This window comes from Meriones unguiculatus, chromosome 8 (assembly GCF_030254825.1).
Source record: "Meriones unguiculatus strain TT.TT164.6M chromosome 8, Bangor_MerUng_6.1, whole genome shotgun sequence".
Taxonomy (NCBI): Eukaryota; Metazoa; Chordata; class Mammalia; order Rodentia; family Muridae; genus Meriones; species Meriones unguiculatus.
Window position 1 is genome coordinate 26,094,966 of NC_083356.1, and position 21,110 is coordinate 26,116,075.

At 50.0% G+C, this 21,110-nt stretch overlaps 1 protein-coding gene across 1 annotated transcript in view; it reads left to right on the plus strand.

Moving 5' to 3' along the window:
• Tsnare1 (t-SNARE domain containing 1) overlaps positions 1-21,110 on the plus strand; it is an 88,061-nt gene that overhangs the window by 46,398 nt on the left and 20,553 nt on the right.

Here is a 21,110-nt window from a genome sequence, read left to right on the forward strand (position 1 = left end):
CATCTGACTCCTGCTTAGTGCCCTCGTGAATGTACTTGACATGCAGAGCTCAGAGCATGACTGTGATTAGGCCGTCTGACTTGAAAAGCTGCAGGTCACGGCAGAGAAAAGTAACTCCCTGTGCTGGGTGCCAGGGCAAGTAGCCCTGGAGTTTGGTAGGTGGAGGAAGGCCACTCCCCTCGTTTCCTCCTTCCCTCTTCCTGGAGGCTGAACCCAGACCTGGAGGGTGGGTGTCTGGGTGAAGCTGCCTTGGAGAGGTAAGCCACCTAGTGTCCCTCACAGTGCCTTCTGGCACAGGAGGCCTATGGGCCAGTCTTCACTGCTGTTGAGTTGGATAGAGCCAGGAGGCTACTCAAACCTTACTGCCCATGCCTACCCCTTTCTCACACTCAGGCCTGTGGTGGGCTGGATGACTACCCCTCTCCTATAGGCTCTTCCTGGCCAGACTCTTAAGGCTCTCAGCTGTAATGTGCTATCCTCCACTCTCCTCCTTGAAACCTTTGCTAACAGTTCCTTGAGGTAGCCAAGCAGAGAACCTGCAGTCTTCATGTGTCTGGGGAGGGGAGGACCCATGGCCCAAATGATCAAGCATGTCTCTCAGAGCCATGATGCAAAACTGGGCAAAAAAGGGGTGTCTGTGAGGCCTTTGTAGGCTGTCTGCACCTGGGATGGGTCACAGCCCTGGCTTCAGCCATGAGACTATCACCCAGTCATGTCCCCATACAGATCCAGGACATGTACTCATTCCTCTTGCTCACCTGAGCATTGTCATGGGGCAGGGCAGGGCAGGGCATGTGCACCAGCGTCCTCCAGGGCAACATGGAGGCTACGGGCTGTAGAGCTGGGTCTCTGGCTGTCTGATATCCCCGGAGAAGTACTGAGTTTGAATGTGGGGTGTGCCATAGCCAACTGGATTTACTCATTAGCCTGTGGCCTATAGCTTATGTGCAGAGAGCCCTTGGCGCACTGGCTTCTTTCTTTTCTGAGTGTGGCAATGTCCTGGAAACAAGCAGCAGATAAGGGACTCTCAGGCTCAGAACCCATGGCATGGGGGTGCTGTGCAGTACCCCATGATTAGAAAAACCACTCCTGTTCCTTCCTGCCTCAGTCTCTGACGCACAGGTCAGCTCAGGAGCATACCTTGGTGTGGGAGGATGTCTACACAGAGAAGAACAGGCAGGATAGCAGGTAGATCAATGGACTAGATAGGTGGACAAAAGGCAGCTGGCTAGATGGTGGGAGAATCCAAGATGTAGGATCATATTGGAGGGGCTGTAGTCTGGTCCTGGTGTTAGAGGAAATGTTTCACCCAGAGGATCCTGGTTTACTCCTCTCCCTAACGGCTGCAGTGCCCAGGTTCTTTGCATGAGGCTGTCACTGGAATGTACCAGCAGGGGCGAGCATGGCCTGATATTTGTGTCTTCTTCCATTATCCAACCAGGAGGATGAAGCCCCCAGCAGCCTGTGGCTACCTGTAAAGACTGTGGATGGGCACAGCCAGCCTGAACCTGAACCCTTTAGACTTCTGTGGAGTCTACCATTCATCCGTGTCCTCGTTCCCCCCACCTGCATCTCCAACCTCAGCATCCCCTGCAGCCACAAGCATGGAGACCTTCAGCCCCTCCCTGTCCTTGAGGCCAGCACCTGTACTTCCTTTGCCCTCTCCGGAAGGACCCCCGAAACAGCAACTGAGCCCTCCGCCTTTGAGCCACAGCTGTTGCACTTGCCCAGGCAGCAGGACACTTTCCTGGCCAGCTGGTCCCAGGACGGAGCACACTGACGGCCCAGCAAAACCAGCTGCCATAGCAGCTGACTGAGTAAAGCCAGTGACTGGCTGATGGCATCAAGGCCCTCAACCGAATCCCTGAGCACCATGCTGCTTAGCCCAGGAAGCCTCATCCTCAGTCCCTTACAATGTCCGAGCTTGTAGAACAGCACAGAGACCTACTCCATGCTACCTACCCAGATTACCCACCTGTGTCTGTAGGTCTTCTCAGGGATGATCCTAAAGATGGAAGGGGAGATGTAGGTTGGGAGAGGGGCTCCAGTCCCTCCTCTCAGCACCTGGCTGGAAAAAGGTGACATGACCAGACCCATAGTGAGCCAGGACAGCTGGAATCCTAGAGGCTGGGAAACTGAGAGTTGACAAGAAACACTTCCCCATGGTGCCCTTCTGTCCTAGTCTTTCCCCCATACCCTAGGGGAAAGAGGCTTAGCACAAGCCTACAACGCCAGGGTGTACTCAGGGACCATCCTAATGGGAGGAGGCAGGACAGTGAGCTTGGCCTCCCACCTTTCCAGTCAGCCAATGCCAATGGCCTGAGTCACTGTAGGTCTCTATGCAGACCCCAGTGAATATGGAACGGCATTCTTTAAAGCCCTCACCCCAATATTCAGGTGAGCCACAAAGCCTGGGCTCTTGTTCCACCAGTTCTAGAGCCTTCCCTTCAGTGTTATCTCTGTGATTACAGATGCCTGTGTGCAGTGTCTTCAGCTCTGTGTGTTGTGGGCCACCATTATATACCCGACTTTTCCTGAAAAACAAAATATTCTTATGTGAGCACAAAACAATGGCAGAAGCTGCAGCAGTGCCGTCAGTAAACGAGCTCCTGGAAACTGGCCCTTACCCCACAGGATGATAAATGGCTCTGCTTCTAGTCTTCCAGCAGGGCAGCGAGATATTCTGGTCTCAGACCATCCTCTCTTTCCCCCAGGCTTCATGCTTCCGGTTCCAGTTGGCAGGGCACAGGCCATAACGTCACAGACGAGGAGACCTCTGGGAGCCAGGTCTGGCCACCAGTGACCTTGGTCTGCCTGCATCTCCAGCTTGATCCCTGTGGAGGAGGTTAGAAGCCATACTGGCCTAGGTGAATAGCACGGTGGGTTGGTGTCTTGACATGGATGGGAGCTTTCTCTTGATTTACATGTCACATGGGTGAGCAGTGCCCACGATTTTTGCCTAGGAAAAATCTAGACTTTATGGCCACACATCCTGCTACCCTTGACACAATGCCTGGCTCTCCCACCTCACCCCTGCTCTGGGGTACATGGTGCTGTTCCTTCTGTAATTGCCAGCCTGCTATCCTGTCCTGTGAATCCCAGAGGTCCATCTCAGTACCACCAGCTCTGAAAAGTCTCTGGGGAGGTCTCCATTTTAGGTTCTCGCTGAAAATAGCAGTGTGGCCAGCATCTGCCCCTCCTTGAAAGAACACTTACTGGTGTTAGGGATTTAATTTGGGCCCACTCTAGTTCCAGCTGAGCCCTAATCCTATTAATACTGAGTCTGGATCCTGCTCACAAAGAAAGCTTCCACCGTCATACACTGAGCCGTGGTTCCAGCTAGACAGTGAGCCCCAAACCTGTTCAAATACTGATCAAACAATCCCAGTTCCACTCATACACAACCCTGGTCCTGGTCACATACTGAGCTCTGACCACTCTGCTCACACCGAGCCCTAGTCCTGGTCATGCAAAACCCTGGCCTTGAACACATGGGGCCCGCACTTTGCTGCATTATTGTGATGATGATGATAATGATGATGTTGATGTCATCGTCTCTGGGAGCATCCCCTGTGCTGTGCCATGTATTAGGTGTTGAGGACACAGGTGACCAGAGCAGAACAACACCCCCAGAGTTCACAGTAGGTTACAGAAATTACATTCTAAGCAGGCAAGGACCTATGTGGTAAATACTCTGTTAAGCCAGCAAGACAGCCAACTGCTTTTGACAGAAAATTCAGTACGTGTCAAGGCTGGTGTGATGGCCTTTACGTGAAGGCTGACAGTCACAGCTGACAGCAAGCCTGAGGTTCAGGTGGCTTCAGCTACCCCATCCACTGCAGTTCTTACTGGGCCAAGATGTTTGTTGGACTGTCGCTATCACACTGGTGTTCTGAGTAGCTGGAGGTGGAGATGGCTTGAAGAAGGAGGCATGCCCATTCCAGAAGGATGTCTGTTTGCCTCTCGATCCAATTGGCTGGAAATTGGATGCTCACACTTAGCTGCCATAGAAGCTGGGAAATAGTTCATATTTTTAGCCCCTAGTAGGGATTTTGTTACTAAAGGGAAAGAGACATGCTGGGCTAGGTGCCCAGCAATCTGCCAAACTTGGGGAGTTGACAGAGCTGGGCCCCGTGTGGTCTAGAGGGTTGGGTATGCTTCCCTGAAGAAGAGATGGTTCAGCAAGGCCGGAACAGGAATTTTGGAGAAAATCAGTGAGTTCTGCTGATGTTGGGAAGAGGGAGGCAGAAGCAGCCTGGGACAAGAGGGGAGCTGGGAGACCAGCTCGTCATGCGTGTATTCTAGTGCTGTGGGTACAGGCTCTGAGTGAAGCAGGGTGCCTACCCTGTCTGCCTGGTCCTCTGAACTAGGGTTCCTTCCAGTAGCTGCTGAGAGCCGGGACAGCACCAGGGAAACAGGCATTGACCTGACCTCTAGCTTAGGGTAGGTGAGAAGAACACGTCAGTGCAGAGACACTGTCTTCAGACTCAGGACTGGACTGGATACTGCTCCTCCTGGGACTGGGCAGGACTGGCCCAGACTTGCTGGGAAAGAGAATAGTTGTGTGCCTGTATGTGTGTGTGTGTGTGTTTGTGTAACTAGAGTCACCAGCGTGAGTGTTTGATAGTGTTTTCAGAGGAATATGAGATGGAGGCAATACAAGGCTGCCTTAGAGAGGCCAGGTAAGCGTATGTTACATAGGTTAAGCAGGTCTGCCCAGCCTGCAGCTTTCCTGAAGACTTCTTGGGACTGGGCCCTGAGGAGAGAGAGAGTGCAGGCAGAGCTCTGAACACCTGCCAGCTAACACAGAAGTTAGGAGGGACAAAAAAAAGAAGCTAACAAAGGAGGCAGGAGGAACTGGAGGAATACTCTAAAGGCATCTGCAGTCTAGCGGGAGGGTTTCTAGAGAGTTCCCGTCAGCCTCAGATACCTTGGGAAGGCCCCAGTGGAAAAAAGACAGACAAGGTCCTGGACATCTAGAGGGGTCAGTGAGCATGTCAGATAATGACACTTGCTGGATAGTAACAAGGTCTGCAATATGTTTCAGAAGAGGGTGGCTGGGAGAGTTTCCTTCAGAGCCAGGAGGTCTCCATCACCTCACCAAGCATCACTCTTGGCAGAACAGAGGGGCCAGGTGGAATCTAAAATTGGGAGAGCTTTGATATCTGGGTCCAAAGCCCACACTTGCTCCAGGCTGCCTGGTTAAGAATGTGAGGTGTTTCCTATAGACCCCATCCTTCTGACTCCAGAGAACAGACAGCCTGCCCTTTGTCCCAGGTCATCAGGAAGGAGAAACTTGGGTGATCTGGCCTGCTACATGGCATCAGAAGGCTTGAAAGGCCACATAGCAAACTTCTGACCCCTGAGGAAGCAGCTTTCAAGCAGCTGAGCTGGTGGGCATGATAGCCCAGACCTTGCCTCCATCCTTTCCTTTTTTCCTGTCAGAAGTACTGATGGGAAGTAGATGTAGGTAGATCTGCAGGGGACTCTGTGAGCATCAAGCAACCCCCATGATAGGCCAGGCCACTGGGTAGAAATACAGAGGAGGACCTGAAAGCAAAAGCAAATGAACATTCATTCAATCCCAGATTTTAGACCCTGTGGTTAATCAGACACGGTAACATTTCTGTGAAATATTAAAAAATAAAATAAAATAAAATACAACACTTGAGCGGTAGGTGATGATAGCAGTAGTTAGGCATGTCCAGAAAGCCAAGATGGCTCGGACCCGAATGGGTGGCATGTGAAGGATGTGGGGAAGCTTGCTGTTGATATCAATGCCTATTACAACAATCCAGGGATTTCTGTCAGATCCTATCCTGTGGCTCTGAGTCCCTGTGAAGGTAGCATATCATAGCAGAACATGGGACAGCAATGGCGCTTACTCATCAGCCAGGAAGCCAAGAGGAAGAAGAGGGATAACCCTCCTTCAGGAGCACACTTTCAGATATATAACGGTCTCCCACTTGTCCTTGTAGCCTAAGGATTCCACTAAAGTACCACCCTAGGCCAAGTTTTAAACATGAATCTTTGGGGGATGCTTTCTATTCTCAAGCCATAGCAAGTGGACTAAGCTGTGTATGAATAAGCAAGAAGCCAGTGGGGAGGTACCCAAAGAACTCATAGCAGCTAGGCCTGGTGATCCAGGTCTATAAGCTCAGCTATGCTGGGGGAGGTAGGAGGCTTGCAAGTTCAAAGCCAGCCTGGGCTACGGAGTGAGACCCTATCTCAGAAAGCAAACCAGGCTGTGCATATGACCCCGTATTAGAGCACTTGTCTAGTACACACAGTTATACACAGTTACAACCCAGGAATGGGTGAGGGGATAGAAACTGACAGAGATGGAGGATGTGGGAGCAAGTTAGGAACCTGCCTAACCTGCATCTGCCTGATGGGAGTCCTCAGAGAAGAGAGTTAGTCTGATGGAAGAAAAACAGTGAGTGGGGATGGGGTGTCAGATGTGATCCAGAACTACAGACACCAGGTTGCTGCACCAGATAGCCTCAGTGATCCTGAACCCCCAAAGGATGAAGAATGGCATGATCCAAGAAGAAGCCGCCTTGCAGGAGCACTAACAAGAGTCCCGACAACTTTAAAGTTGCAACCCAAACTTGTCTCCAGGGATAACGACAAAATAGAAATTCCAAAGAGAAAGCTGAGACGTTTTGAAAGGGCCTTCCCAAATATGGGCTTTGGCATGAACAGTGGTTCCCCAAGGGAAAGAGCTGGGGTGAAAAAGAGAGTGTCCAGGGGTCTGTGTGAAGTGGCTCATGTACCAAACTGTGAAAAGCTGGTGATGACAAGTGTGCCTATGTGTGTGGGATTATAGTTCAAGAACAGAACAACCACGGAACCATGGTAGAATATTAATTGGGAAGAATTTTAAATACTCCAAGCTCCATGGATTTGAAGAAAAATTAAATATTGATTAATATTAGCCTTCATTAATAAACTTGCATGATCAAAAGAAAGTTCCTTCTTCAGAATTCAGAACTACAAGAGCCAGTTAAAAGGATGAAAAGAGAGGCCACTGACTTTTTTTTTTAAGTACAAATTGCCTATCTGGCAAAAACTTGAGCCCAAATATGTAAAGAGTTCACTAGATTCAATGATAAGCTAAACAAACAAGAAAATAAAACCGACAGAATATAGGCAAAAGCCTCAGTGGACTGCACCAAAGACAGACAGAGCACATGCAGAGCTGGTCAGCACTGCCAGCCACCATGAGACACAAACAAAAGCTACAGTGACCCATGCTGCTCTGGCTAGAATAACCACGTGATGCACATGGCTATGGAGAGGTGGGGGAACGGGGCGCTCCCAGGGGGACTAGATGGCAAGCAAAGCCCTTTGCAAAGCTTGATGTTAGTGCCACGGAAAGTAAATGTAACATCACAGACACCAACAGTTGCACTCCTGGGCATTTGCCCGAGAGGAGTAAATTCGAATGGTCACATAAAACCTTAGACACAGCATCCTTGCTTCTAATTTTCTCAGATCAGAAACAAAGCAAATGTCCTTTAGGGGATGCGTACACGGACTGTGTGCTTTCCCTAGGATGGAGTCTCACTCGGGAGAAAGGAGAAGCTGCAGGTCTCAAAAGCCTGCTATGTCGGACTCAAACGGCAATTAAGTTGTAGGAGCGAGGAGTGGGCCAGCTGCATATGGGGGGTGGGGAGTTGAATGATGAGGGGCTGCACGAAGGTGCCTCTGGGCTTATGGGCACATCTGTATCTTGGTTGTCATTACAGAAATCTGTGCAAGTGACAAAATGTCCTGGAAGCACACGAAAGAAAGAGTATGGGAGTAGCAGGATAAAATAAAGCTTAAGGCAAAGTCAGATGCTAAAATAATGTCGGAACCTGGAACTCCCAAGACAGTAGAGATAGAATCAGCACAATGAAGGAAGCAAGAATCTTCAGTGAATTGAAAGAAAGAATGAAAGAAAGAAAGAATAAAAAGAGTTGAGGTTTTAAAAAGGGGAGGGGATGACAAATAGAAAATAAGCCTTTGTAGTAAGTAGGATGTCAGAGCTGTCCAGGCAACAAAATAGAGGCAGGTAGATTTTTTTTTTTTTTAATCCCAACCGACAGCTAAGAATTGCAAAACCTGAAAGCACGACTTTGCTGTTTGTAATCGGTAGGTACAGCACAACGAAAGATAGGGAAAAGTTGAGAGTGGAAAAGTGAGAGCAGATGTGCAGGCCCAATGCCAGGCAAAAGGAAGCCTGGGTGCAATGTTGGCTTCAAGCAAGCAGACCTGAGGAGCCTGCAAACTGAACATCTTGCCAGCACTCCAAAGGTTACAGTGTTTGGAGCGGTTTCTTTTCTTTTTTTCATTTGAGATTTTCAAATTAGGGAGGCTCAACCTGTTCGCACAGCAAAATGTACAGGGTACCTCAAATTAAGTCCATACCCGTAAGTACCTGTGCCACAAAAGACCTGAGAATGAGTGTGCTAGGGGAAGACAGTTTGGATGGCCAGCAATCGACAGAACCCAAAGGAACAGGGAGCTTCTAAAGGGAGGCCAACTCCAATTTTACTTTTATTCAAGCTGACGTAGGCCATGTCCAACAAAACCTTTTCTTTGCAAAGACGGTTAAAAGGCAAATGGATCCAGGAGACCGGACAGCGTATTCTTCTAAGAAAGTAAGTGAATCCTAAGAATATCATGTCAACAAACTGAGAATCTGAGGGGAAAACAGACAAGTTCCTTTAAGAATGCAGCTTACCAACACTGCCTCAAGGCTAAGTACCCCCAATAGTTGTGAACCCACTAAGAAAGTTGAACAAGTAGGAAACATGTTACCTACTGCGAAAGCCTTGAATCTGGATGATCTTAAAAGTGCATGCCTGAGTTTCAAGTGAGATCTGCCAACTTTGAGAATATGCTTTAAGAACTCAGGAAAAGAGGGGCCATTCTTTAATGCATGGTAGGAAGCTGAAGTCGCTGACACTCAAATGAGAAACTCGTAAAGCCAGCTTGTTGCGTGAACCCAAGTGAAATATCTGCGAACTGAAACACAGTGGTGTCAGACAGCATCCTGTGTGGACTGGGTACCAGACAGATTCACACCATGGCAACTTGACACTGGTTAAGCGTTCATTTCATCGACGTAAAACTCATGAGCTTAATCTCCCACGTTAACAAGGTAAACTTGGGGAGTCCATGAGAGTCATTCTAATAACAGATTGCAAAAAGAAAACTGAGAGAACAAGTCTGGATTTCGTTTACTGGTAAGAATGTCTACCAGACCCAAGCAGTTCGTGTTAGCAATGCCACCAAACTGAGGGTCCCGGCTAGGTCTGTGGAGGGGTGGGGAGACAAAGACTGGAAAGAGTCATTATCCACAGAATTCCTGGGTGGGGCAGGAACCATACACATGGTTGGTAGGGTGGCTCATGATCTGTAGAATAGATTATTATTACAGAATATTATTACAGAATATTATTACAGAATAATAGAATATTATTACAGGTGTTTAGAAGGTGGGTAGGTATGTAACATATTCACGAATGGCGAAGTCAGTACTGTTAGCTGTCAGCTCTCATCAGATCCCCATATAGGCTCAACATGATCCCAAACAAGAGTCTTACAGTGTTCTTGAAGTAGTTTGGCAAACGTAACATTTATGAGTGAACAAAGGCTTAACACAGCATGGTGGCCGTGTTGGAAAAGAAGCGAGGGGTGGAGAACATTGCCTCCTTAAACTTAAGACCTTCCATCTGTCAGTAGAGTGAGAACTGTCACAGTTGCTGTCACCTTTGCGTAGCTGTGGGGAGCGGTGTAGACTGCCCAGCCTGCAGAGTTCATCCAGTTTGGGCCCGAGACAGCATGGATCTGAACATGATGCCTGGCCTCGGGGCTGAGACCCTATCCTGCAGGCTGTGGAGGACCCCTGCAATCCTAAGCATGCTGCTAAGGTGACTGGCCTTGCGTCCTGGAAGATGGGCTGACTGGTGAGGGTTTCGGGGGGCCCGGGCACAGTGGGAGTGAAGAAATGGCCACCAGACATGTCCTGTTTGTCTGATGGCAGTCTTGAGTGGCTTTGTCTAGTAGAAGTGGTAGCAAGTAGGACCCTTCAGATCTACCCTTCGAGGTTGTGTGCTTGTAAGGGCAGTTCTGAAGAATGAGAGAATGCTAAGCTAGGTACAGGAGGGCTAGGTACTGGACATGGGACTTTTTGAGGAGAATGTTGGGTTCTGTGCTGAGCACTTTTTGAGGAGACCACTGGGTTCTGAACTGAGTGCTGTTGGAGGAGGCTGTGGTGAGTGCTGAGCTGGGTACTGTTTGAAGAGGCTCTACAGGCTTCTGAGTCATGATCCCCAGACCTTTGGCCTGCCAGTAGGGCAAGAACTGTCATTGTCACCTTTGTGTAGCCATGGAGAGCACTAGGTGACACATGACCTTGCAGATTTTAGCCAGTCCTGACCTAACTCTCTGTCCACCCTGAGCACATCATTCTACAGTTATTTACCTCACTCTACCCATTTTCCTCTATCTAGAGTCAGGTAAAACAAGCCCAACGTACCTTATACCTACGCCATTCAGTGAAGGGGTGAGTTCGTGGTAGCCGAGGCCCAAGGAGAGAGTTCTCCATTGGCTCTGGAAACCAGGGATGTTTCCTGGAGGAAGGAACAGCTCTGATCTGTACTTAAGTGGCAGGGCTTGGGCAGAAGGAGCCTGCATGCTTGTGGAAACCAGGTACTATGAAGGTTCTGTGGAGCCTGAGCCTGCTGTAGTGAGGGTGCCTGGGCTACTGGTTGGGAAAGGCCCTTGGGTCTTGGAATCCATGGATGGGGCCTCTCCCCAGGAACACTTTGGTTGGAGGATGTGGGAGGGGACTTCCAGTTTCTGACTCCTTTCATGGCATTCTCGGGCACTTCCTCTTGAGAACTCTGGGATCCAGGAATGCTGGCTGGTGGCACCCGAGGCGGATTGCAGGCAGACAGTGCCTTTGAAGGGTTGGGAGCTGACTAGAATCCTAGATGGGGTAGGGTAGGAGGGTATGTGTTGGGGTCTGACGAGGCTGCCTTTTAATTTGGAGGCTGAGCAGGTTAAATAAACAGCAATTGGATTTTGCTGAGGCTGGGCGGTGTGTGGTGTCCCTGGGTAGAAAGAACACTGGAGAATCTCATTTTGGTGATCAGATTATTATAGATTCTCTCCCAGACTGCTGAGAAATGTAAATGTGAATTGTGTTTCCAGGCGCTTCAGAAGACAGCTTGTGGGGGTGGGCACGGGCTTCAGGAAGGTGACCTGTCTGAATTCAGCGCTCTTAGGCTGGGGCCCTTTCCTGTCTTGAAAAGGTCCCCAGAGATGCCTACCTGATCTGCCCTCCTTGGGAGAATGCTGAACAGAAAAATAACCCGAGGCAAAGTCTTGAACCAATCATCCTGTATTTAATAATATTAAGGTTCCGGTGCAGGAGAAGAGAGCATCACCCCATCTCAGTGGGCTCTGCTTCCTGGATCCCTCACTTCAGAGTGTCTGTGACAAGGCTCATGCCTGTCTTCTGTCTTGCCCACCTCACCCCAGAATTCTCTTGACCTATTCAGAGGTCCTCCTGAGTGTGCAGATCTGGGTATGAGGCTCGCTGTTGTGCTCAGTATTCCCATGGCTGGATGATGAGGCCAAACCTGAGTGGGTCCACACCACAGACAAGGAAGGCCTGGCAAAGTTGCTCCCAAAGCTGGGGTGTCAGCAGATTCAGTGTCCACCGTGCTGAGCTTGCAGCCATTGCCCAGGACAGCCAGCCATTGCCTAAGCTTGTTGTCTGGCTTGTAGACTCCTGACTGGTTGGTGAGTTGGGGGAGTGAAACTGAGATGGAAGTCTGCCCATGTTTCAACTGTGGGTTACTTCTGCTCAGTGAGGTTGGCTGGGAAGGCTGCTTTGTTCCTACCTCCTGTGTTCTGTGCTGTAGGGGCAGGATCGGAAGTGTCCTTGATACCTACAAGAAGGCACTACAGAGTGGCTAAACAGATACTTGTCTTGTGAGCAGAAGGATGGAGGCTAAATCAGTAAGGTTTAATCAATTTGCAAAGGCCTCCAGGGTGGTAAGGTGAAGGTAGGCACCTATCTCCTCCCCAAAGCCTGAGAACAGCCACCCCTATCAGAGCCAGCATTGGTGAACATGTCACCCTGTTCTGCCCCCACAAGTAGCTGAGTCACAGGGGAGGACCCTGGGGCCAGAGAGGCAGAGGCTGGTTCTGAGACAATGAAGCTCGTAGGCATCCTTCCCCTCCTGGGGAACAGGTGCAGGCTGCGCTCGGGATGACAGCTTATGTACGATCAGTGTGGGGACCTGTGTGTGCACCCAGGTTGTGTATCATGCGCACCTATGTGTGTTTCCATGTCCCTTCACATGTACTTGTGGGCATGCTGCAGCCAAATGCATTTGTGTGTACACTGTGTATGAGAACGTGGGTGCGCGTGTGTGTGCGTGTATGTATGAGCTTTCATACACATGAGCAGGGCATGATTTGGGCACAGATAAGCAGGGCCAGCCAGGAAGGCAGAAGGTTTCTCTGAGCGATGGCTGGGCCCTCAGGAAATGATTGAGTCACTAAAGCAGAAAGGGCTTCTTGGTTAGGAAAGTGGAGCATCTGCAGCTCCTGAGCCATCCCTGGAACTCATCAGATCAGCCTTCTCTGGAGTCCCACCTTACAGATAACCTCTGAGATAACCTACCTGGAGGGCTAACCTCCTCTTGTGTGATGGTCCAACAACACCCTGCAACTATGCAGAGGCTGCCTGGAGCCTGAGCAGAGAAATGAGATGGGTGGATGGGAGGGGTGCGCTGGGAGACTGCTTGGGAGGAAGGTACCCAAAGGAGGAGAGAGGGCTCCCAGAAGCTCCCTGGGCTGGCAAGATGCACTTCAGGAATAGCTGTCCTGGTAGGTCCAGACGGCTGGCGAGCTTTGCCAAGCCCTCATCACACGACCATAGCCAGAGACTGCCCCAGGTGGGAAGGCTGTGGTCCAGACAGAGCAGGATGCCTGTTCAAGGTGAACCCTGGGGTTGGGACTGAGCCAGGAGTGGGAACTGCTTTCTACAAAGAGGTGATGCAGGGAATTGGGGACATGGCCTCAGTCAGGGTCTCTACATGAGAGAAATTGGGGGATGGGTATGTGTAGGAAGGCCCTTTTCAAGGCTCAAACAATGCACTTTTGAAGTGGTGGGGAGTCTGGCTCATTTCAGCAGCTGTATGCAAATTGAATGCAAATGACTCTCTTCTTGCTAGTACCTGTATCTAAGAGCAACAGGGAGGGTCAGAGAGGCAGGCCCAGCACCTTGCTCTCTGACCCTATAGGAGGACTCCAGAAGGGACCTAGGTTATGATTACTCAGGATGGCTCAGGGGTGGGGTCATGGAACTCTCATTCAGAAATCTTGGGGAGTCCTGGCAGCTGTAAGGTAAACAATCGTCTTGACTCACAGGACTGTGATGTAACTCCGGCCAAGCCAGTGACCCTTCGCACACTGCTTATCCCCTCTTCATCTCATGACCCTCTGCTATTTAATAGGATACCACAGAAGCCTTGGGCTGTAACTGAAGCACTGCAGACTCCTGCTGGTGCTGGTAGTGAAAGCTGACAGTGCAGTCTAGTATGGCTGGCAATGCAGAAAATGGGGTGGTGGGGATGGAGGTGATTGTCAGAATGGTAGTGGCCAGTGACGGTGGTCGTGATGATGATAGAGGTGGGTGGTGATGATGGTGTTGGTGCTCGGTGATGGTGTATATTGATGGTGATGGTAGTGATGATGGTTAATTGATGATAGTGATCTTGCTATCGTAGAAAGTTCCCCATACTAAGCACTGTGTAATGCCCTGGGTGAAGAGAAAAGCTAAACTCTTTGAGTTGCTCATGTCTTATTCAAAGGCTTTCCTAGGTAGAAACAAGATTCCCATAGTGTCTCATTACCCAGCAGCCACTGGGGGGCCTCTCTGCAGGATCCCTCTGGCGCCTCACACAAACTGTTCTCAGCTTTGCTTGCGGCTGCCCCACCCCCACGCTCAAGCTCCTAAGAGTGGGCACGGGCTAGTCTCTCTGTCATCTCAGCACGGGGCTGAGCTTGGAGGGTGTGCCCAGGGCCCCTCGCAGGGGTCGGGGCAGGGGGCTGGTTTGGCCTCAGAGCTTCTCTTGAGGACAACAGAGAGCACAAGGCACAGTTTCAGCACTGTAAGTGCAGGACTCCACTTCCTTAACCCCCGCACCTCGTGTTTGAATGGCATAGGTCTGTGAGTGTGACGCTGAAGCTTGGGAGAGTCTGGGACTTGGCTGCTTGTACAGCCGTCTAGAGGCAGAGGCCAGTGTTTGAATCCAGGTCTTGCTGATGCCCACACTTGCCCCATAGACCTTTGTGCTTTTTATAAAGTTAACAAGTTCAAGAAGGCTAGCTAGAGGGGAGGAGCCAGAAAAGGGACAGCCCTAGCAAACTCTAGAGTGAACCACCCCCAACCCCAAGCTGGCCTTGCACAGAGGGCTTAGAGCCCTCTGGAAGTGTTTTCTACCTGTAGGGGCAGCTGGGTTGTTGACCAAGTGGCTGCTCCAGGCTGCATAGTGAGGCAACAGCAGGAGGCTGGGGTGAGGCTCCTGCCTGGAAATCCAGCCCACAAGGCTCTGGGGAAGCCAACTGCTGCTTCCAGTGCCTGGAAAACCCAGCAGAGTTCAGCCACAAAAGCCCTGCCTGTCATGTCCAGATATGGATCGGTCTCATTAAAAAGCCTTAGCATCAGCCAGCTTTCTGCCTTGCTGGAGCCTGTAGCCCCAGCAATGTCTGCCAAGAGAGCCTAACCACAACACCAGGAATCTGTATGCAAGTGGCCATGTCTTCTGGAAAGGCATGGTACTGCCCCTCAGTTAATCCTTTATTCTCAGCTTGGGTCTGGAGGGGTCTGAAACAATGTGGGGCACAACTTGAGACCAATGTCTGCTTCTCCCCCCTTGCCAGCCCTCCTATGCCCTGAAATCTGTGACCACAGTGACACAGCCATCACGTACAACCCTGTTCCAGGTCTTGGCGGCAGACAGACAGCGCTCCCCAATACACGGGAAAGCCCTGGCTATGAGTCAGGGTAGCCGTCATTGCTGTAGCTTGGTTAGGAAGGGAGAAGGATTCTGGGAAGTCACTTACACCCACGGCGTTGAGGGTGGTCACAATGATGCCACAGCGATTCTGGATGAGGCATGGAATATAGACCACCATGCCCAGATTGTCACAGAGACAAGAGAGGCAAGACAAGATAGTGGCAACCTCCAGCCAGGAGAGCCATGGCCACGTGGTCCCACGTTATTCCCATCCTCAGCAGATGGGTGAGCTAGAAACCTCTGTTCTCTAATGCCTGGGCTTAAGGCATGGTCTTTACTGTCCCCACTTTTGTAATCACTGCTACAGTTTCTCTTGCTACCAATATCCCTGTAGCCACTGTATGGGAGTTGTCACACTCTGGTGCTGGTGGGCTAATGTCTGGCTTCAGGACCCTTTTATGCTCAACACTGAGCCTGGTTTCTGCTGGGTCCAATTGCCTGTTCCTGTTCGTAGTCTACCCTGTCCTAGTTGGTTTTCTGTTGCTGTGACAAAACACTGACCACAGACAACTTGGGGATGAAAGGGCTTATTGTGGAACTCTGCTGGAGGAGGTTGAAGTCTGACATTTGTGGATAGCCTTGTGCCAGGTCTAAGATGGTGGACTCGCTTTTCTCAGTGGGGTTTTCTTTCCACCTGATCTGATGACCCCAGATTTTGTAAGGAGTGTCACATAGCCCACAGAGAAAGATCACAGGTCCCCGCCTTTCCTGATAACAAAACCAGTTTAGCAGCCACCTGGAGATTCCTGGAAATACACACCTTATGCTAATAAGGTGCTTTGGTGTCTTGGAGTATAGGATAATTAAGTATTGTGTTCTTCTTAGCACACCAAGCTACTGCATGGAAACAAGGCACTGTACCACTACATGTAAATCAAGCATCGCTGGCATCCCTGATCCTGTGGAATCAAACACATTCACCCTCCTCCCTGGAGATTCACTGTCTGACCGCCCTTGAGCTTCTGCACTTCCCTTGGCTTGACTGCCAGTTGGTGGGCCATGTGCTGCGGGGCCACCATGAGCTTCCACTGTTCACCAGCTCAGCAGCCATTGACCTGCATCTCTCAGGGCATATGTCACCAGAGATCTTGTGTCCCAGCAGCAAGCCAACCAGGAATGGGCTTTCACCTGCACCCCTGCGTTTAATACAGCGGCTTAGCCAAAGGGCTGTAATACTTTGGTACCATCACAGGCTTCTGGAACTCCCAAATTTTCACTGCCTATGATACTGGCAATTTCATTTTAAAAGAGCTAAGTTGTAACACTCAGTGGAAAACTCTTTCCAAACCCTGGTCTAGTGCATGGGCCTCTCCCTAAAGTGCTTTAGCCATTCCTGAGATCTGGGACCTTTGATCTCTGGGCTTCCAGAGTGGCATTCAGCCCCGAGGAATATGACAGCCCCAGTGCCACACCCCACAGTACCTTCTCAGGGTCAGACAACAGTCAAATCCCGAGTACCATCCCAGGTTCCCACCAGAAGGAGAGCCACAGTTTATTTCATCTTAAAATTTATAGTTCATCATGAAGGAAGTCAGGGCAGGAGCTCAAGCCCGGAACCTGGAGACAGGACGTGAAGCAGAAACCATGGAGGAGGTTGCTCACTGACTTGATCCCCATGGCTTGTTCACCCTTCTTTCTTTCACCATCCAGGACCACCTGCCCAGGGGTGGCACTTCCAATGTCAATCATTACTCAAGAAAATGAATCATTCTTGATCACAGTTCAGTCTAGTGAGTACACTTTCTCAGTTGAGGTTTTCTTTTCCCAGATAACCCTACTCTGTGTCAAGCTGACAGAAAATTCAGCATATGCCCAAGTGTAAACTGTGTCTTCCTAAACCCTCTTTTGTACCAAAGGATGGATGTTCTCCCAGGCTGAGGCGTGGGGTCAGGGGCAAGAAGAGGCACACATTGTTCTAGGTGTCACCTTCCCTAGACAGGACCTGATAGAGAGCAGCTGTGTCCACTCTGGGACTCATCCACACTCATCATCCTGGCCTCCCACATACCTTTTTGAGGTCAGATGAAGGCACAGTGAAAGAGTAAGATAAGCTGGCTGAGGAGCCAGTTCAGAAGAACTGTGGGGCAGGGAGGGGGCTAGTGCTTAAGTGCCCACTGTGATCAGCTCACCATGCACAGAAGAATAATGGTTGTAGGTGGTTCTCACTGTATTCCCTGGGGACTTACCTGGCACTGCTAAGAGTCCTGCTGTGCTGGCTAGGTTTATGTCAGCTGGACACAAGCTCTAGAGGAGGAAATCTCGATTGAGAAAACACCTCGGAAGATGGGATGTTAGTCAAGCCTATAGAGCATATTGTAATCAGTGATTGGTGTGGGAGGGTCCAGCACATTGTAGGTGAGGCCAACTATGGTCTGCTCATCCTGGGATATATATATATATATATATATATATATATATATATATATATGACAGCTGAGTAAACCATGAAGAGCAAGCCAGTAAGCAGCACTCTATGACCTCTGCATCGGCTCCTGCCTCCAAGTTCCTGCCTTTTTTTGAGTTCCTGTCCTGATTTCCTTCAGTGGTGGACTATGATATAGAAGTATAAACTAAATAACCCTTTCCTCTCCAAGTTGCTTCAGTCATGGTGTTTCCTCACAGCAATAGAAATCCTAAGACTCCAGCCCAGCCATGTCATTTACTTGGGCATTTGATTTTCTGTGAACTGTCCTTTCCTCACCTGGAAGATATTTCCTTCACTGGATTTGGAAGACGATGGCATCTATCCTCCACCCTTTCTGTCACCTTCATCCCTACCTCAAACCTCAGCCAGGGCAGGGATACAAACTTAACTTAAAGGTAGCCTCAAGTTTATTCGTCATCTTGGTCTGACCACACAGCCAGGTAGTGCCCTGATGCCCCAGTGGGTCCTTCTTTCTCTCATCTGTTGACAATGCACTATAGGTCCAGGTCTGCTAAAGAAGTCATGCCATGTGTCTGTTTACGTTATGACAGTGAAAGTAAGAACAATTAAGCCGAACAAACCTTCTGTCCCCACCTCCCACCCGTGATAGCAAATGAACTTCTCTCACACACATGATCTACAGTTAAAGAAGCATATGAGGTTCCAGCCCTGATAAGACCCTGGGGAATGCAGGTCCCTTGAAGGAACCATGGCTAGTTCCAGGAGCAGTATCTAGAGCCTGGCTAGTTCTCCTAGAAGGTAGAATTTCTTGACAGTGCTCAGCAATGGGTAGGTAAGTACCACTCCCTGTTGGAGGCAGGATTGTCAAATTGTATGTCCCAGGGTGACTGTTCCCAGCATACACATGCAAGTTGGTATAAGCAAGGCCATACTCCCAACCTTTTCTATCTACCTGCTCATCCACAGCTTCAACAAGAGCAAACTCTTCTTCCATGATCACCACTCTTTGCAGCCCTAGCTGAGGCCAGCACAATCTCAGAGAGAGGTCATGGTCATACGGTTCAGGAGGCAGCATCTGGTCCTGCTCAAGGAAGACCAAGAGGATGTAGAAAGACCTCTCTTAAACCCCAGCATCACTTGCTTTCTATGAGACTCTAAGCGACGACATACTTCTCTGTGAAGTGTCCCATGACCCCCGCCAGGGCACTGGGCTTAAGCACTGTGGACAGCTCCTGACTTGGGCTGTTAGCCTGGGAACCTGAAGATCTGCATTTTTCTGGTTTAGACCTCAGGCTTAAAAACTTCATCATCAAATACTTCTTCCCCTAAAGAAGGAGGACATCCACTTTGGATGGAGTGTGTGTGTGTGTGCGTGTGTGTTGGAGGGAAGAGTATGGTGTTCTTCCCCAGATTGGTGTTAGCCTCTAGGCATTGCTATGCAAGTACCGTAGCTTTGTGTGGATAAGCTGAGTTGGCTTAGCTGTCACTTCCCACTCCATGTTTGTCTAGCCTGCAAGTTGTTATGGCGTCCTTCCTAGATATGTAAGTTTCCAGGACCGTGCCTTTGTATCCTCTGATCCCTGGCACTTGTGTTGTTGTAAATACATTTTTAAAAAAAAAAGAGTGTTGGGATATAATGTTTATTATTAGCCCTAAGATTATCTCGGCAGTATTATCTAACCCGCTATCACAAATAATAAGACACAGACACCTGTTAGATTTTTAATTGCCTTATTTACCTCGGGAAGATATTTTCCTTACACTGTCTCAGTATACTCACCATCCATCTCCCAGCCCCCATCCAATGCCATCCACCTTCATCTTCCTCATCTGATCTACCTTCCATCCATAATCCCATGGTACTTGCTTTTATTCTGGGCTGTTTATTTTAGCCTGGGCTTTTCCACTCCGTTATTGGAGTCCTTTCTTTTGGCCCATGTGGTTTCTTCTCCACACTAACCCATCGTGGCATCCTCCTTCCTCTTCTCTTTTCATCTGGCTCTTTCCTGTGATTTCCTGTCCTCAAAGCCCTGGAACCTTAGCCACACCTATCCCATTTTGCCTGCCCAGGTATAGGCCCTTTAATTAGCCTATCAGGTAGGTTTATACAACATGGATAGGGATACCCAGATCTTGAGGGCTGGTAACATGCATCAGACCAACCTCCTTGTTGCTGGCCTGGTGTTCAATGCCTGTTGTCAGGAGTTCGGATAGAGGTATTGAAGGAAAAGCAGATACAGAGAATGTCTGACCAGGGATGGTCAGGCTTCCATGAAGCTTCACCTTGGAGCCCTGTCAGTCCAAGCCGTTTGGTGCTTCTGAGGTCCTTCACAGAACAGAATCATAGCACTCTGGGCTTGGGCACTCCCAAGGAACCCAGGCTAGTGACCATTCCTGAGAAATCCTTTCCTGGACAGCACATCTGGTGGCAAGGAGTCCTATATCCTCTCATCTGCATTTTCCTTCATATACTCTTGCAGCTACAGGAATATTGATGCGGAGACGGGCGTGACCAAGCATGTCTGGCTGTCTGTGGGTTTTGTTCGTTCAGGTCTCCTTGCACGATAACATTAGCACACTCCATGAGCTACCAGGCTCTGCACCACAGATCTTGTGTGTTTGTGGACATCTACTTTACCAGACCCATTGGGGTTTGCCTGGGATCAGCATCCAGCACCATTTCCTTTCAGTGGTGTTTATTTCATTCTCCATGCCAGCCCAGATCATCTTGCTGCAGTGGCTAGTAACCCCGAGTCCTGAGTGCTGAGTAAGCCACTTAGTACCTCTTTACTCTGAGACCCAGACTGCAGGAGCCATGTTCCCTGGCACTACAGGAATTTTTATAAAGGGTTTCTCTGTGTATCCTTGGCTGTCCTAGATGCGCTTTGTAGACCCATCTGGCCTCAAACTCACAGAGATCCACCTACCTCTGGGATTACATGCATGTGTCACTGTGCCTGTTCACCACAGGGATCTTGACAGGAGGAGCCTAATATAGCCTTGAAGTGGCAATGCCACCTCTGTTCCCTGGTATTGGCCAAAGAAAGCTATTACTAGCCATTCCTGATGCCCGTGGAGGACACCATCCTGTAGGGAGGAAGGTGAAGGACGGCCCTTGAGAAGGACCAGCCTTCTGCACTAGACCACCCTTCCTTGGGAGTCTGAGAAATCCCCCAGATAGCTTTAACTCTCCCAAGTACATTCCTGTTGAGGGGCCCTGTCCCTCTTCCTTGTCACAGGCTCTTGCCCTCTCTGGCCACAGCAGGAGACATCTGGATCTGGCCTGCACCTCTCCTTTTGTTCAGCTGAACCCGCTCTGCCTCCGCCGCCTCTCCGTTGTATACTTCTCTCTTCCATGGCGCAGCCTGGCATGGGCAGGGATAGGGGGTGAAGGTGTGGGCACTGCAGGGCTTGCATAACTAGTCTGAAGCCTCCCCCTCTCAAGAGAGTTACCCATCTCGCAGTAGCCTGCGTTGCTGGTAGGTGCTGGGCGTCAGCCTGCCATGTCCCCAGGGGGGTGGGGGCTGGTGCCACGATGATGGATGAACGAACGAGGAAGCCAGAGCTGTGCCCAGGATGGAAGTAGAGTGCACACTGTGGGGAGTATCAGAAGTTTGGCAGCTGACTGATTC